Here is a 4503-nt window from a genome sequence, read left to right as displayed (position 1 = left end):
TATATCTTTTGCAAGTATTCGTAGGCGAAGGAATCTGATCGATTTTTTTTTCTTTGTTATAGTATCCAGTGATGATATTTATTTTAGTAGTTTAAAAACAAATTTTTTCAACATTTTTTTTTTGGCAAATAAAACGTTTATTTTTTAAAACTATTAGGTACATATTTGTTTATTTATTTCAATGTTTTTAACTTTTTCTTTCGAATTTGTACATAGATTTATATATTATATTATTAATTGATATTATTGTTATTCATATACAGGGTGTCCCAAAAGTAATGGATCAAACGAAATATGCAGATAGGCCAACTTTACGGCTCTCAGAATTTAGTAACTTGTTCATCCCAAATCCTTACGGTTTTCAATTTAATGCAGTTTTTGTGAATTATCGAAAAATCTCGACTTTGCAACAGTATTTTGCTTCCTCCGGTCATAATTGATTTTTGTTTTTTACAATTCTTTCACTAAAACATTGCCTAATAATAAGAAATAATTATTTAATCAAAATATTTTTTATTTCATACGCCATTTTGCTGCAAATTATGTAACAGTTCCATATTTTATAAAAACTCAATTTCTTACTTTTATTTGAGAGGAACATCCCGAAAAAAAATTGTATGGTGTGATACTGGTTTATTATTTTAAAAACTTGCCGTGTTATTGCACTTTTCAAAAATGTATAAAAATTTCCAAAGTTCAAATTAGAACCAAAGATATTACAGTTTTAATGCAAAAAAAACAGGGGTTTTCAGAGCAAAATAACAAACAAAAATCGAGGCTTTTATTCAAAAAGAAATAAACAAACAACAGTCGAGGAAATGTGTTTATTTTTCTTTGTTATTTTTCTCTGAAAAGGCCTGTTTTGTTGCATTAAAATTGTAATATCTTTTGTTCTAACTTCAAGTTTGGAAACTTTTATACATTTTTGAAAAGTGCAATAACACGGCAAGTTTTTAAAATAATTAACCTGTGTCACACCATACAAATTTTTTGCAGTGTGTTGCTCTGAAAAAAAAAATTAAGTAATTGAGTTTTTATAAAACATGGAACTGTTAATTAATTTGCAGCAAAATGGCGTATGAAATAAAAAATATTTTGATTAAATAATTATTTATTCTTATTAGCCAATGTTTTAGTGAAAGAATTGTAAAAAACAAAAATCAATTATGAGCGGAGGAAGCAAAATACTGTTGCAAAGTCGAGATTTTTCGATAATTCACAAAAATTGCATTAAATTGAAAACCGTAAGGATTCGGGATGAACAAGTTACTAAATTCTGAGAGCCCTAAAGTTGGCCTATCAGCATATTTCGTTTGATCCATTACTTTTGGGACACCCTGTATATATGTATATTTTTCTCTTCAATTAAGTTAGATAAAATAAATAAATAAATATTTTTTGTTTTTACATACGAAATTATAATAATAATTTTTTGGATTTTAATTAGTTTTGGTACAAAAACAATACATTTTATTTCATTATTAACCCCTTGTAGCCCCATGTGACATATCTGTTACAAACCAACAAAGGTCCCACAAAAGTTGCAAACACTATATTTTTCTTCTTTTGAAGCTTATAACATATTTTTTAGATATTGCTTTATCGAAATAGTACATCATATTTTAATGAATGACACCAATAGTTTTTAACTGGCAGTTAAAGTTGAAAGTTCGGCTTTTTTTGAAAACAAGCAAATTTGTGTAAAAACAACGAAATTCAGAAAAAATATTTTTTCTGCATAAAGTAACGGGGTTTTATTTTTGGATTTTAGGAATCCGCCTAAAAATAAATATTAGAAAGTTTTTTGCTTCAATTTTTGCATTTATCTACAAAAATAAATTATTTAAACTTATTTTTTTACTCCTTAAACTTCGAAATAACTAAGTAAATAATAAAGATATTGAATTTTTAAAAAATACGTGTTTTATTATAGCTAAAGGCTAGTCGATTGACATTATTAATTTTAAAATTTCCGATGTTGGGTTACAAGGGGTTAAAAGTAGGTACAAGATACTCAATAGTTTATTTAGAAAGGTGATAAACATAACAAATTCCTTATAACTAAAAAAACAAAAAACAATTTAAATGTTAGACTGCTTTAGATAAAATATTACTGAATATTGAAAATTAATTTGAAGGTATGGAACGAAAAAAGAAAATAGTGTTACAGATTTAGAAAAATACACATAGTTTTGAAAAGTAATAATATTCTAATAGAAAGTAGATCGTTTGCTGTTATATTACGTATTCCATACCCTCATACTTCTTGGAATCCGTGGATCACATAATTCCAATAAAAAATGATTATTATAAAAATTTAGTAGTTTGTTTTTTATTTTGTCCTCCCAAAATGAGTCGTCTTTTTGTATTTTTATATAAACAAAATCGCATGATGTCCATACACCAAAAAAACAATGGGATCGTTTTGTAATGTGCAGTTGTCCTTGCACTTGATAAAAATAATCGTCGTTTTTTTTTAGTACAAAAGTATCTCCGCTTTTCTGAAGATATTTTAGTTTTTTCTTTTCAACTGCATCGCTTATAGTCAAGTTTTTGACTGATGATGGGCATTTGACTTCACAGATGCCATCTTCGCCTACTAAGCGAAGTTTTTGACTGGTCATATTTCTCATTAGTTTGTTTTGAAAAATTATACAAATGAGGTAATTGAGAAGCAGAAAAGTTGTGCGCGATTTCACAGAAAAAGACAATTTCATCTATAAAGTCAAATTCGAAAATTTAGATTTTTGTATTATAATACGAATAACATTACAGACTGCCTGTCTTTCCAAATTTTGTTTTCATAGAAAAAAATATATCCATACAGTTGCTCAGAAGAATACCTAACATGCAACATCATAAATTTATGAAAGAGATAAATAAACCAGTTTACAAAAAAAAAAACAAGAATACAAAAAAAAACTTGTTTATCCTATTCCATATACCTACCACGCAACACCAGATACCATACATTGCAAACGTGCGAGAGATCCATTTCCTGTATCCTCTCATTTTCGCCAATCCTTTTTTATGGAAAAACCTATGTACAAACGGTACAAACAATATTTAGAATGCAGATACCTAAGTTCATCTTATTCTTTATACCACCAAACAACCACTCGACAGAGCGAGTGCGAGAGATCATGTAAAAACAAAATAGAAGATAGTAAAGAGAGAGATACAACTAGCGCCAGCGGAATTTGTTTGAACTACAAGTTCCAATACATACGCATTCCATGAATTTCTGAGGAAAAAAATGGAAAGTAGACTCTTTTTCAAAAATTAATTGTAAGAAAACTATTATAGCAATTCTTATTTTCTAACTTGATATTGATAGAAAAAATAATGAAAAAAAAAAATAAAAAAAATATAACAAAAAATCTAAAAATTCTGGTATCATAGTACAGTTTATTATTTTTTGGACTACTTAAAAAGCGATTGGAGGGTTACAAAATAATATTTTCCAACAAAATATAGTTTTACTCCATAGTTCATAAACAAAGCTTTTAAATAAAATAAAAATCAAAATCATACTTTGAAAAAAAAAAAAAAGTTAAGAAAAAATGACTTTTTAGTATTTTTTTGTTGTTTAAGACCTTAAAACTTAATATAAATTTCTTAAACTAATCAATGTGTTAGTATTTGAGTTGAGGTACTTATTTCTTTTTATTTCGATGAATTTTATCAATAATTGCAGAAGTTATACATGTTCAAACATTGTAACATAAGGAAAAATAGCTTCAGTTTCGATTAATTTTTTTCTATGAAAAATACATTTTTAGTTTTTCAAAATAGTTTTACTCCGTAGTTTGATTCAACCTCAATCCAAAATAGAAATAAAAAAAAACAAAAATTTTAGTCTAACTAAGAAACAAACCAATGTCTTTCAGGTCGTTCTAAAAGAACGAAAATTTTTTCATGTTTTGTTCTCTCTTAATTACAAGTGCACAAATTTGGAAATTGTAAGGATGAAGATATTTAGCCTTGTTTATTATCTAAAAATTAAAATTTATTTCATTCAATTATCTTTAAAAATGTAAAAGTTATTCACCGATTTGTAAACGAAAACCCGATTTTTACGTGGTCCACTCAGCCTTAATATATCAATCAAAACTGCATACTTGTTTTGGAGGGCAATTTGATTTCAGATTTTATTTTATTTTTTTTTAAAACGAATTTTATTTTTTTTCCAAATTTCTATATAAAAAGTCTTAAAAATTTAAGCAACTTTAACTCTAAGAGCAAGTTCGTGTGACCCAGTCGTGCATTTTATATAGTTACATTTTACGAAAATCCCCATCTAGCCTATATTAAGGCAGGTAGACACCCTCCCCCAAAAAAAATTGTGGCAACCCTATGATCTCTTAATTTATGTTGTGGCAACCATATAACAAAATTCATGCGAACAGTTAACAGTTGTAACATTTATGCATAGGTATATGTACTTTATATTTAAACCTGATGAAAACACAAATACAATATATTCCAACGCGTGGCAACCCT

The 4503-nt window shown here is 26.9% G+C and overlaps 1 long non-coding RNA gene across 1 annotated transcript; it reads right to left on the bottom strand.

Moving 5' to 3' along the window:
- Positions 1 to 256: 256 nt before the first annotated feature.
- On the bottom strand, positions 257 to 3927 carry LOC129916486 (uncharacterized). Its single transcript, XR_008772460.1, has 2 exons — positions 2778 to 3927; positions 257 to 2717 (listed from the first exon to the last, which is right to left on the bottom strand). It is a non-coding gene; the product is annotated as an uncharacterized LOC129916486 (long non-coding RNA).
- Positions 3928 to 4503: the final 576 nt, after the last annotated feature.

The sequence above is a fragment of the Episyrphus balteatus genome, chromosome 3 (assembly GCF_945859705.1).
Source record: "Episyrphus balteatus chromosome 3, idEpiBalt1.1, whole genome shotgun sequence".
In the NCBI taxonomy this organism is placed as follows: domain Eukaryota; kingdom Metazoa; phylum Arthropoda; class Insecta; order Diptera; family Syrphidae; genus Episyrphus; species Episyrphus balteatus.
This window is presented reverse-complemented; position numbering and strand designations above follow the sequence as displayed.